The sequence below is a fragment of the Idiotropiscis lumnitzeri genome, unplaced genomic scaffold (genome assembly GCF_059441095.1).
Source record: "Idiotropiscis lumnitzeri isolate Australia: NSW breed Sydney's pygmy pipehorse unplaced genomic scaffold, RoL_Ilum_1.0 HiC_scaffold_99, whole genome shotgun sequence".
NCBI classification, from domain to species: Eukaryota; Metazoa; Chordata; class Actinopteri; order Syngnathiformes; family Syngnathidae; genus Idiotropiscis; species Idiotropiscis lumnitzeri.
In genome coordinates, this window is record NW_028283637.1 from 267,701 (window position 1) to 281,806 (window position 14,106).

At 43.8% G+C, this 14,106-nt stretch overlaps 1 protein-coding gene across 2 annotated transcripts in view; it reads left to right on the forward strand.

The window, feature by feature from the left end:
- Positions 1-14,106, forward strand: part of LOC148315560 (uncharacterized) — a 52,807-nt gene that overhangs the window by 20,570 nt on the left and 18,131 nt on the right. The window contains exons 8-13 of one of the 2 annotated variants that reach the window (XM_088287475.1): positions 574-674; positions 751-836; positions 4,164-4,264; positions 4,342-4,427; positions 7,651-7,751; positions 7,829-7,914. The exons of the other annotated variant lie outside the window; for it this stretch is intronic. The gene's annotated coding sequence lies outside the window, so the exon portion shown is untranslated. The remainder of the gene's footprint in view (positions 1-573; positions 675-750; positions 837-4,163; positions 4,265-4,341; positions 4,428-7,650; positions 7,752-7,828; positions 7,915-14,106) is intronic. 2 annotated transcript variants of the gene reach the window in all.

Sequence of the window (14,106 nt, forward strand, 5' to 3'; positions counted from 1 at the left end):
ATCCGATTGAAAATTGGCTAGAAAAGACTCAAGACATTGATCTTACTCTATCCCTATTTTTATGACTTTCCTTCAAAGGGCGTGGCTATTACGGTGCCGCAGAGTCTGATTATTCTCCGTGGCAACAAAAGTTCCTGCAAAATGATTCAGATGATCCATCTTCTGGAAATCTTTCACATTTGAGGATATTCAGGCCCTGAAGACGGCTGCCAACTTATTTTTGATCGCAGTGGTAGCGCCACCAACTGGTTAAAACAAATACAAATTATTTTCGTTGATGTTTTTCTCCGGGCAGGTTAACAAAATCTACCTTATATTTGCTCGGATGAGTGTTTAGGCCTTGAGCATGTCACAATACGAAAGTCTTTCGCCTTCTTCAGAGTGTCACATGATGGTGTCTTGTGACCCGTCTTTATCAGTTGATGTTCCATGAGGGCGTGACTTACCTGTCACAAGAATGAAGGCAAGTCACGCCCCCCGCTGTCCGTTCACTCCGCCAAGATGCTGGTCCAGGTGGTAGAGAGGATGAAGGCTCCCTTGTCTCTGTTCATGGTTTTTATGCCTCGCTTGCAGATCTCAATGGCCTCTCTGATCCAGCGCTGTTGTTTGTTCTCTTCTGTGCGGATGACCCTGCCCTTCTCCCGGTCCATGATGTGGTTTTCCCTTTTGCAGTGGTCAGTGATTGCTGATTTGTAATGTTCATGTTGTGCTTGTTCTTTTACTGCTCTGATTTTTTCATTTTTTTGACAGGTAAGTCACACCCTCATGGAACATCAGCTCAAGACACCATCATGCGACACTCTGAAGAAGGCGAAAGACTCGCCGAAACATGTCAGGTAAAAAATTAACCTAAAACATAATTGTCTGCTTTTAATGAATCAGTGAAATATCAATAATAAGAAGACAAAATGAACCTAATACAAATAAATGAATGCTTAATAACTCCCCTGCACATGCTCCTAAAAATCCAAACCTTCACCTGTAAATAAAACGTCCCGACCTGAAGACATCTTAATGTTATTATTTTGTTATACACACAGTGCCGCCAAGTGGAATCAAAAATGTGTTTTTATTTTAATTTTCACGTACTGCACGGTGCCCTTTTGACGAATCCGACTGAAAATTAGTCAGAAAAGACTCAAGACAATGATCTTACTCTCTGCCGAATTTTGTGACGTTTTGGCAAAAGGCGTGGCTATTAAGGTGCTGAAAAGTCCGATTGTACTCTGTGGCAACAAAAGCTCCGGCAACATGACTCAGATGATCCTATCTTCTCGAAGTTGTACACATTTGAGGATACTTCAGCCCTGAAGACATCTACCAACTTATTTTACATCGTAGTAGTAGCGCCACCAACTGGTAAAAGCTAATACAAGTTATTTTCTTGGATGTTTTTCTCCGTGCAACTCAACAAGGTCGCCCTCATATATGCTCGGATGACTGTTTCGGCCATGAGGATGTCACAATACGAAATTCGTCCTTTTTCGTGAAAAGTTGTGGGAGTGGCATTGCACTGTTCGGCAATAAAACAAAGCTGATTATGAGGTTCTAAATATGAACGACAACTCGTAAAACTTTACACACACATCAGGCCGAGCAAATTTATCAATATTTTATACGTTAGTTGTGCAGCTTTTTTGAAATGGCTCGCCATGGCCCTCGAGAAATGTTAAAAAAAAGCAGCTCTGGTTGAGTGTTTCACCTCGCTTTTTGTAAATTTTATGGAGTACAGTGAACCCTCGGTTATCGCGGTTAATGGGGACCGAGACCACCCGCGAAAACTGAAAATCCGCGAAGTAGCGGCGCACCTTCAAAAATGCTTAAAAAAAATATACAATATATATAATAAATATATATATATATATATATATACGGGGAGAGAGAGAGTGAAATTCATGTTATAACAAAAAAAACAAATTATTATTAAAACGTATTATTTTTTTATTCCCCAGCCATTCTTTTTGTATTTATTTAATTACCCCGACTTTTACCTGCTGGTACGCCGTCCGGTGTGCCCTGTGAAATGAAAGGTAGCATTCTTTATTTATTTATTCATTTATTCATTCATAACTGACAGCCTCGCGCTCCGCTCGTGCCCGGGCAGAAGAGGTGCTCCAATTCGGCTTAACTGTGACACACGCCCGCCCTCCTCCCCCGGAGCTTCCATTCGGTTAAACTTAGGGGCCGCTTGGCACCGCCGTGCCCGGGGAAGGTGCTCCTCTTCGGCTTACTGTGACGCGAGCATGCCCTCCTCCTCCGGAGCTTCCATTCGGTTAAACTTAGGGGCCGCTTGGAACCGCCCGTGCCCGGGGAAGGTGCTCCTCTTCGGCTTACTGTGACGCGAGCATGCCCTCCTCCTCCGGAGCTTCCATTCGGTTAAACTTAGGGGCCGCTTGGAACCGCCCGTGCCCGAGGAAGGTGCTCCTCTTCGGCTTACTGTGACGCGAACATGCCCTCCTCCTCCGGAGCTTCCATTCGGTTAAACTTAGGGGCCACTTGGCACCGCCCGTGCCCGGGGAAGGTGCTCCTCTACGGCTTAACTGCCACACACGCCGGCCGGAGCTCTGGTACGGTCCGAACCGCGCGAAACGTCGCCACCGATCGTGTCCGGGGGAACGTGCTCTTCTTCGTCCACTCTCCTCTTCGCCCACGCTCTTCTTCGGCGCACGCCGGCCGTCTAACCGCTCCAGCACCCCGTCGTGCCGCTTGGCGAAACTACAATGCCCCCGAATATTTTTTAGACCCGCGAAGCACTGAACCCGCGACAGGTGAACCACGAAGTAGCGAGGGTTCACTGTATGTATAAGACCAAGACCTACAAAAAAGTCTCTTGGAGCAATGAGCTAGGTTTTACAGGAAGTCGGCCATTTTGAATTTACTTAAAAGGGGGCGGGTCACCACAATGGACTTTGTGTAGAAATTATTATTGGGGCCCGAGCAGCGACCGCGGCGAGGTCCCTATTGTTTTTGTAGAAAATATTATTACTTTTATTATTATTATTATTAGGGCCTGAGCAGCGACCGCTGCGAAGTCCCTATTGTTTTTGTAGAAATTATTATTATTATTATTTTTCCGATTGTTCGATCGCATTTTTGACCCCCGAAACATGCACAAAAACTCACCAAACTTGGCAGTCTCATCGGGCATGGCGAAAAATTTTATATTTTTTAACGTCTAATATGAACAGGAAGTGAGTTATGAATTTTTGAAAGTCCGACTTTTGCCCTTTTTTGCATGTTTACAGGGGTCATTCTTTTGCACCCTGATCCTAAAGGCTTCATCTGATTGCCTTAAAGTTCTGTCTGGAGCATCTTAAGACCTGGGACAAACACTGGGGCTAAAATTTTTTGTTTCCGAAATACTATATGACGGGGGCGGGGCTTCAAAGTTTTCACTTAAGATTTCCTTCGCCGCAATGGACAAAATGCTTAATAACTCTCCTGCACATGCTGCTAAAAATCCAAAACTTCACATGTACATAAAGAGTCGGTACCTGAAGACATCTATATGTTTATATTCAGTTATACACCTTGCGCCAATCAATATCAATTTTTACATTTTGACGTACTGCACGGTGCCCTTTTAACGAATCCGATTGAAAATTGGCTAGAAAAGACTCAAGACATTGATCTTACTCTATCCCTATTTTTATGACTTTCCTTCAAAGGGCGTGGCTATTACGGTGCCGCAGATTCTGATTATTCTCCGTGGCAACAAAAGTTCCTGCAAAATGATTCAGATGATCCATCTTCTGGAAATCTTTCACATTTGAGGATATTCAGGCCCTGAAGACGGCTGCCAACTTATTTTTGATCGCAGTGGTAGTGCCACCAACTGGTTAAAACAAATACAAATTATTTTTGTTGATGTTTTTCTCCGGGCAAGTGAACAAAATCTACCTTATATTTGCTCGGATGAGTGTTTAGGCCTTGAGCATGTCACAATACGAAAGTCTTTCGCCTTCTTCAGAGTGTCACATGATGCTGTCTTGTGACCCGTCTTTATCAGCTGATGTTCCATGAGGGCGTGACTTACCTGTCACAAGAATGAAGGCAAGTCACGCCCCCCGCTGTCCGTTCACTCCGCCAAGATGCTGGTCCAGGTGGTAGAGAGGATGAAGGCTCCCTTGTCTCTGTTCATGGTTTTTATGCCTCGCTTGCAGATCTCAATGGCCTCTCTGATCCAGCGCTGTTGTTTGTTCTCTTCTGTGCGGATGACCCTGCCCTTCTCCCGGTCCATGATGTGGTTTTCCCTTTTGCAGTGGTCAGTGATTGCTGATTTGTAATGTTCATGTTGTGCTTGTTCTTTTACTGCTCTGATTTTTTTCATTTTTTTGACAGGTAAGTCACACCCTCATGGAACATCAGCTCAAGACACCATCATGCGACACTCTGAAGAAGGCGAAAGACTCGCCGAAACATGTCAGGTAAAAAATTTACCTAAAACATAATTGTCTGCTTTTAATGAATCAGTCAAATATCAATAATAAGAAGACAAAATGAACCTAATACAAATAAATGAATGCTTAATAACTCCCCTGCACATGCTCCTAAAAATCCAAACCTTCACCTGTAAATAAAACGTCCCGACCTGAAGACATCTTAATGTTATTATTTTGTTATACACACAGTGCCGCCAAGTGGAATCAAAAATTTGTTTTTATTTTAATTTTCACGTACTGCACGGTGCCCTTTTGACGAATCCGACTGAAAATGAGTCAGAAAAGACTCAAGACAATGATCTTACTCTCTGCCGAATTTTGTGACGTTTTGGCAAAAGGCGTGGCTATTAAGGTGTTGAAAAGTCTGATTGTACTCTGTGGCAACAAAAGCTCCGGCAACATGACTCAGATGATCCTATCTTCTCGAAGTTGTACACATTTGAGGATACTTCAGCCCTGAAGACATCTACCAACTTATTTTACATCGTAGTAGTAGCGCCACCAACTGGTAAAAGCTAATACAAGTTATTTTCTTGGATGTTTTTCTCCGTGCAACTCAACAAGGTCGCCCTCATATATGCTCGGATGACTGTTTCGGCCATGAGGATGTCACAATACGAAATTCGTCCTTTTTCATGAAAAGTTGTGGGAGTGGCATTGCACTGTTCGTCAATAAAACAAAGCTGATTATGAGGTTCTAAATATGAACGACAACTCGTAAAACTTTACACACACATCAGGCCGAGCAAATTTATCAATATTTTATACGTTAGTTGTGCAGCTTTTTTGAAATGGCTCGCCATGGCCCTCGAGAAATGTTAAAAAAAGCAGCTCTGGTTGAGTGTTTCACCTCGCTTTTTGTAAATTTTATGGAGTACAGTGAACCCTCGGTTATCGCGGTTAACGGGGACCGAGACCACCCGCGAAAACTGAAAATCCGCGAAGTAGCGGCGCACCTTCAAAAATGCTTAAAAAAAATATACAATATATATAATAAATATATATATATATATATATATATACGGGGAGAGAGAGAGTGAAATTCATGTTATAACAAAAAAACCAAATTATTATTAAAACGTATTATTTTTTTATTCCCCAGCCATTCTTTTTGTATTTATTTAATTACTCCGACTTTTACCTGCTGGTACGCCGTCCGGTGTGCCCTGTGAAATGAAAGGTGGCATTCTTTATTTATTTATTCATTTATTCATTCATAACTGACAGCCTCGCGCTCCGCTCGTGCCCGGGCAGAAGAGGTGCTCCAATTTGGCTTAACTGTGACACACGCCCGCCCTCCTCCCCCGGAGCTTCCATTCGGTTAAACTTAGGGGTCGCTTGGCACCGCCCGTGCCCGGGGAAGGTGCTCCTCTTCGGCTTACTGTGACGCGAGCATGCCCTCCTCCTGCGGAGCTTCCATTCGGTTAAACTTAGGGGCCGCTTGGAACCGCCCGTGCCCGGGGAAGGTGCTCCTCTTCGGCTTACTGTGACGCGAGCATGCCCTCCTCCTCCGGAGCTTCCATTCGGTTAAACTTAGGGGCCGCTTGGCACCGCCCGTGCCCGGGGAAGGTGCTCCTCTACGGCTTAACTGCCACGCACGCCGGCCGGAGCTCTGGTACGGTCCGAACCGCGCGAAACGTCGCCACCGATCGTGTCCGGGGGAACGTGCTCTTCTTCGTCCACTCTCCTCTTCGCCCACGCTCTTCTTCGGCGCACGCCGGCCGTCTAACCGCTCCAGCGCCCCGTCGTGACGCTCGGCGAAACTACAATGCCCCCGAATATTTTTTAGACCCGCGAAGCACTGAACCCGCGAAAGGTGAACCGCGAAGTAGCGAGGGTTCACTGTATGTATAAGACCAAGACCTACAAAAAAGTCTCTTGGAGCAATGAGCTAGGTTTTACAGGAAGTCGGCCATTTTGAATTTACTTAAAAGGGGGCGGGTCACCACAATGGACTTTGTGTAGAAATTATTATTGGGGCCCGAGCAGCGACCGCGGCGAGGTCCCTATTGTTTTTGTAGAAAATATTATTACTTTTATTATTATTATTATTAGGGCCTGAGCAGCGACCGCTGCGAAGTCCCTATTGTTTTTGTAGAAATTATTATTATTATTATTTTTCCGATTGTTCGATCGCATTTTTGACCCCCGAAACATGCACAAAAACTCACCAAACTTGGCAGTCTCATCGGGCATGGCGAAAAATTTGATATTTTAACGTCTAATATGAACAGGAAGTGAGTTATGAATTTTTGAAAGTCCGACTTTTGCCCTTTTTTGCATGTTTACAGGGGTCATTCTTTTGCACCCTGATCCTAAAGGCTTCATCTGATTGCCTTAAAATTCTGTCTGTAGCATCTGAAGACCTGGGACAAACACTGGGGCTAAAATTTTTTGTTTCCGAAATACTATATGACGGGGGCGGGGCTTCAAAGTTTTCACTTAAGATTTCCTTCGCCGCAATGGACAAAATGCTTAATAACTCTCCTGCACATGCTGCTAAAAATCCAAAACTTCACATGTACATAAAAAGTCTGTACCTGAAGACATCTATATGTTTATATTCAGTTATACACCTTGCGCCAATCAATATCATTTTTTACATTTTGACTTACTGCACGGTGCCCTTTTAACGAATCTGATTGAAAATTGGCTAGAAAAGACTCAAGACATTGATCTTACTCTATCCCTATTTTTGTGACTTTCCTTCGAAGGGCGTGGCTATTACGGTGCCGCAGAGTCTGATTATTCTCCGTGGCAACAAAAGTTCCTGCAAAATGATTCAGATGATCCATCTTCTCGAAATTTTTCACATTTGAGGATATTCAGGCCCTGAAGACGGCTGCCAACTTATTTTTGATCGCAGTGGTAGCGCCACCAACTGGTTAAAACAAATACAAATTATTTTCGTTGATGTTTTTCTCCGGGCAGGTGAACAAAATCTACCTTATATTTGCTCGGATGAGTGTTTAGGCCTTGAGCATGTCACAATACGAAAGTCTTTTGCCTTCTTCAGAGTGTCACATGATGCTGTCTTGTGACCCGTCTTTATCAGCTGATGTTCCATGAGGGCGTGACTTACCTGTCACAAGAATGAAGGCAAGTCACGCCCCCGCTGTCCGTTCACTCCGCCAAGATGCTGGTCCAGGTGGTAGAGAGGATGAAGGCTCCCTTGTCTCTGTTCATGGTTTTTATGCCTCGCTTGCAGATCTCAATGGCCTCTCTGATCCAGCGCTGTTGTTTGTTCTCTTCTGTGCGGATGACCCTGCCCTTCTCCCGGTCCATGATGTAGTTTTCCCTTTTGCAGTGGTCAGTGATTGCTGATTTGTAATGTTCATGTTGTGCTTGTTCTTTTACTGCTCTGATTTTTTTCATTTTTTTGACAGGTAAGTCACACCCTCATGGAACATCAGCTCAAGACACCATCATGCGACACTCTGAAGAAGGCGAAAGACTCGCCGAAAGATGTCAGGTAAAAAATTTACCTAAAACATAATTGTCTGCTTTTAATGAATCAGTCAAATATCAATAATAAGAAGACAAAATGAACCTAATACAAATAAATGAATGCTTAATAACTCCCCTGCACATGCTCCTAAAAATCCAAACCTTCACCTGTAAATAAAACGTCCCGACCTGAAGACATCGTAATGTTATTATTTTGTTATACACACAGTGCCGCCAAGTGGAATCAAAAATTAGTTTTTATTTTAATTTTCACGTACTGCACGGTGCCCTTTTGACGAATCCGACTGAAAATTAGTCAGAAAAGACTCAAGACAATGATCTTACTCTCTGCCGAATTTTGTGACGTTTTGGCAAAAGGCGTGGCTATTAAGGTGCTGAAAAGTCCGATTGTACTCTGTGGCAACAAAAGCTCCGGCAACATGACTCAGATGATCCTATCTTCTCGAAGTTGTACACATTTGAGGATACTTCAGCCCTGAAGACATCTACCAACTTATTTTACATCGTAGTAGTAGCGCCACCAACTGGTAAAAGCTAATACAAGTTATTTTCTTGGATGTTTTTCTACGTGCAACTCAACAAGGTCGCCCTCATATATGCTCGGATGACTGTTTCGGCCATGAGGATGTCACAATACGAAATTCGTCCTTTTTCGTGAAAAGTTGTGGGAGTGGCATTGCACTGTTCGGCAATAAAACAAAGCTGATTATGAGGTTCTAAATATGAACGACAACTCGTAAAACTTTACACACACATCAGGCCGAGCAAATTTATCAATATTTTATACGTTAGTTGTGCAGCTTTTTTGAAATGGCTCGCCATGGCCCTCGAGAAATGTTAAAAAAAGCAGCTCTGGTTGAGTGTTTCACCTCGCTTTTTGTAAATTTTATGGAGTACAGTGAACCCTCGGTTATCGCGGTTAATGGGGACCGAGACCACCCGCGAAAACTGAAAATCCGCGAAGTAGCGGCGCACCTTCAAAAATGCTTAAAAAAAATATACAATATATATAATAAATATATATATATATATATATATATACGGGGAGAGAGAGAGTGAAATTCATGTTATAACAAAAAAACCTAATTATTATTAAAACGTATTATTTTTTTATTCCCCAGCCATTCTTTTTGTATTTATTTAATTACTCCGACTTTTACCTGCTGGTACGCCGTCCGGTGTGCCCTGTGAAATGAAAGGTGGCATTCTTTATTTATTTATTCATTTATTCATTCATAACTGACAGCCTCGCGCTCCGCTCGTGCCCGGGCAGAAGAGGTGCTCCAATTTGGCTTAACTGTGACACACGCCCGCCCTCCTCCCCCGGAGCTTCCATTCGGTTAAACTTAGGGGCCGCTTGGCACCGCCCGTGCCCGGGGAAGGTGCTCCTCTTCGGCTTACTGTGACGCGAGCATGCCCTCCTCCTCCGGAGCTTCCATTCGGTTAAACTTAGGGGCCGCTTGGAACCGCCCGTGCCCGGGGAAGGTGCTCCTCTACGGCTTAACTGCCACGCACGCTGGCCGGAGCTCTGGTACGGTCCGAACCACGCGAAACGTCGCCACCGATCGTGTCCGGGGGAACGTGCTCTTCTTCGTCCACTCTCCTCTTCGCCCACGCTCTTCTTCGGCGCACGCCGGCCGTCTAACCGCTCCAGCGCCCCGTTGTGTCGCTCGGCGAAACTACAATGCCCCCGAATATTTTTTAGACCCGCGAAGCACTGAACCCGCGAAAGGTGAACCGCGAAGTAGCGAGGGTTCACTGTATGTATAAGACCAAGACCTACAAAATAGTCTCTTGGAGCAATGAGCTAGGTTTTACAGGAAGTCGGCCATTTTGAATTTACTTAAAAGGGGGCGGGTCACCACAATGGACTTTGTGTAGAAATTATTATTGGGGCCCGAGCAGCGACCGCGGCGAGGTCCCTATTGTTTTTGTAGAAATTGTTATTAGGGCCCGAGCTGCGACGGCTGCGAGGTCCCTATTGTTTTTGTAGAAAATATTATTACTTTTATTATTATTATTATTATTATTATTATTAGGGCCTGAGCAGCGACCACCTTGCACCACCCAGTGGTGACAAAAATTATAATTTTTTACATTTTGACGTACTGCACGGTGCCCTTTTAACGAATCTGATTGAAAATTGGCCAAAAATGACTTTAGACATTGATCTTGTTGAATCCTTTTGGGCAATTTATCGATACTCATAGTGGTGTCTTTGAAAAAGGTACCGATGACGCGCTGGTCCAATGATCAGCATCTCGGTTTTATCTGAGTTAAGACGCAAAAAATTGAAAGACATTCATAGTTTAATTTCGGCAAGGCATGCCTCTAATTTATAGCAATCACACGGATTCGTTATATCCAACGGCATGTATAATTGCGTATCATCAGCATAACAATGAAAACTAATGTTATATTTCCGTATAATATCACCAAGCGGTAGCATCTAGTACCAATCCCTGCGGAACTCCGCGTGTGATCTTACAAAGATCAGAAGTCGCATTGCCATGAATTACACGGTGCCTCCTCTCCGACAGATACGAATTAAACCAAGAAAGCGCTGAACCTGAAATGCCAACACAAGTTTCAAGGCGTTTTAATAATATGTTATGATCAAGTGTCAAAAGCGGCGCCAAGATCGAGTAAGAGTAATACAGTGAACCCTCGGTTATCGCGGTTAATGGGGACCGAGACCACCCGCGAAAACTGAAAATCCGCGAAGTAGCGGCGCACCTTCAAAAATGCTTAAATTATATATATATATATATATATATATATATATATACGGGTAGAGAGAGAGAGAGTGAAATTCATGTTATAACAAAAAAAAATTATTATTAAAACTTCTTATTTTTTTATTCCCCAGCCATTATTTTTGTATTTATTCAATTACTTATTTTTGTATTTATTTAATTACTTCGACTTTTAACTTCTGGTACGCCGTCCGGTGTGCCCTGTGAATGTTATGATCCTCCAGCAGAGCTGGAGGATTGAGCAGGACTCTCCAAACGCAGACACAAGTAGGATAACAATCCGACGCCAGGTAGTCAGTGTAGGTGGTAGTGAGTGTAATCAGTGAGTGAATGGGAATCCGGTGCGGGGCTGGTGGGCGCGTCTCGCAGCAGCTGACCGCATGGCGCGAGACGATCGCTGGAGGAACGCCCCACACAGCTGAAAAAACAAAAACACACGCGGCATGACAGGCACGGATCATGCCAGTGAAATGAAAGGTGGCATTCTTCATTTATTTATTTATTCATTTATTCATTCATAACTGACAGCCTCGCGCTCCGCTCGTGCCCGGGGGGAAGAGGTGCTCCTCTTCGGCTTAACTGTGACGCGAGCATGCCCTCCTCCTCCGGAGCTTCCATTCGGTTAAATTTAGGGGCCGCTTGACACCGCCCGTGCCCGGGGAAGGTGCTCCTCTTCGGCTTAACTGTGACGCGAGCATGCCCTCCTCCTCCGTAGCTTCCATTCGGTAAAACCTGATTGGAAAGGTTCAAATTGATTATTACTAGTCATATATTCATTAAGTTTTTCAAGATTTTTGCAATAAACGGAAGATTTGAAACCGGTCTATAGTTGTTGAGACTCTCTGGGTCGAGGTTTGGTTGCTTAAGTAGCGGTCGCATAATGGCGGTCCTAAAGCTGCTGGTACTATACCCGTGGTAAGTGATAGATTAATAATATTTAAGACAGACGGTCCTAGGGTCATAAACAGTTCTTTAATTAGTTTGCCAGGAAGCGGATCGAGCACACAAGTTGTCGGTTTTGCCCCACTAACCAATTTTGTTTGGCTTTCAAGAGATACTTTTTTAAATTGAGATAAGGTTATCGGACAGTTATCAGCCCTAATGTCCCTATTAACACCATTTATGACGGAATTCAACGGAATTGTAAGAACAGTGTCTTTAATCTCATCACGAATACACTCAATCTTCTGAGTAAAGAATTGCATGAAATCGTGAGCTGAATAGGAAGAGCTATCCGAGGTTGGTTGCTGTTGCGTTAGCATTGCTACAGTAGCAAATAAATATTTAGGGTTGTTTTTATGTAAAACAATTAATCTAGAGTAATAATTAGTTTTGGCTAGATTGAGCGCTTCCTTGTATAAACTAGCGCACCATGCCTGACGGAAGACCTCCAGTTTGGTCGCACGCCATTTGCGCTCAAGCTTCCTACAAGAATCGTTTCAGTATGCGTGTTTCCTCATAAAACCACGGAGTCAGCCTCTTTGGACAAGTTTTAGTTTTTAAAGGTGCGACGGAGTCAGGCGCATTTAACAGAGCGACATTAAAGTTGTTTGTAAGATCATCAATCGTACCAATATAATTAGGAAACGAATCGGTTACTAAAGGGAGTAGCTCAGAGAGCGCAGCGGTGGTTAAGGAGCTAATGTTGCGGCTGCTATAGCTTTGATCATGGTCAGAACGATGGCAATGCGCCAAGACTTCAAATTTGATTAAGTAATGGTCAGCTATAGCACTAGTATATGGTAATACAATTATTTTTGAGGATGCTAAGCCCCGGGTTAATACCAAATCTAACGTGTTACCATTTATATGCGTTGCTTCATCTATTATTTGCATGAAACCAAACATATCAATTATTGTCCGAAACGCCACGGTAAGTGGTTCCGACGGGAGATTCATATGAATGTTGAAGTCGCCCATGATATATTATCCGCATGAGTTACCAAATCAGCCACAAATTCAGAAAATTCATCTAAAAAGCCTGAGTAAGAGCCAGGGGGACGGTAAAAAACGGCAAGATAAAACGGCAGTGCGGCCGTGGATCGCATAATGAGAACTTCAAATGTTTTGAAGGAATTGCTAGGACGAGGACTAAGTTTTAGATTAAATTCGGAAATGAGGGCTACACCCCCATCTTTCTCATCATTGCCTCTCGCAGGCAAGGGGCCAGAGACAATTACTCGACTCAGACTCATCTTTCTGGCGAGATCACAAGTCCTTGCTATGTTTTTTCTTTGTGATCTCTGATTGCTTCATCCTAGTTGTTGGAGCAGTTTTCTTTTGAGTAATGCAGTATGGCAACACCACCACTAGGGCAATTGATGACGTCAGCACTGGTTGCGTTCATCCATAAATAACAAATGCAGGACAGGTGGGGGAACGCTGGTCGGATACCGTTTTTCAACCGCACTTACTCAAGACGCATTATTTATGTACAAACTGGAAGATAGAAGATAGTATATTGTATTGATTACCGCATATGCGCGGATGTTTTTGATTTGAAGTTTGGAAGACCGTAGCCATTGATTTATTTATTTGATTTACTTGACTTCACGGCATGACATCTGGACTGAAATGACTACGATTAAGACTAACCCTTGACTGTTTGACGTGACATACATAACTACACATCAACATCAAGACCAGTGAAGCCGAGCGAACGTCATCGCAACTTCAACCCATGGTGAGTGAGTGCGCGTTAAAACTTTCTTTAGCCAGCGTATCATTGAAACGGCAGTAACACTAGTGTCATTGGAGCCGACGTGTATTACTATATCTGAATAGCTAGCGTTGTTTGCACTGCGCTGGTGTCTAGGTCTCTTGTGTGCTAGCTCCATAAGATTAGCTTCAATGTCGGGTGCTCTGGCCCCAGCAATACACATTCTGTGGTTGGATTTTCAAGCTTAATGTATCGAGTAATGGAGTCACCTTTCACTAAAGTGCGGGAGCCAGGAGACCGAGGTGGAATGGAACTGCTCTGTGTCTTAACAGGCTCAACGCGATTAGCAAGCCGTTTACGGCCAATGCTAACCGGTGCTGTCCGCCACATTTACGCTTACCACAGTACTCTGCTCTAGCTGGCGGACACGTCCCTCCAGCAGGGAGAGTCTTTCCATGAGAATGGTGCAAGTGTTGCATGTGGTGGTGCACGAAACCATAGTTGCGTTTTCACTTACTTTTGATACATTGTATCTGATAGTCCCTTGCAGACTAACCATGTGTTGCACGTCATCGCCCAAACAGACTCTATTGTGAGCTACTTCTAATAATTTATTGACGTCCTATTTTGTTCTTCCAAATGTAGCAACCGATAATAATGTGCCCTTTTAAAGTTTTGACGTTTGTTTGAATTCGCCCTTGCTTATTGACTCTGATATTAAGGTCCAATTGTGTCAGTGTATCACGGCCTAATAAGTAAAACGCACGTTCATGTAGAACTG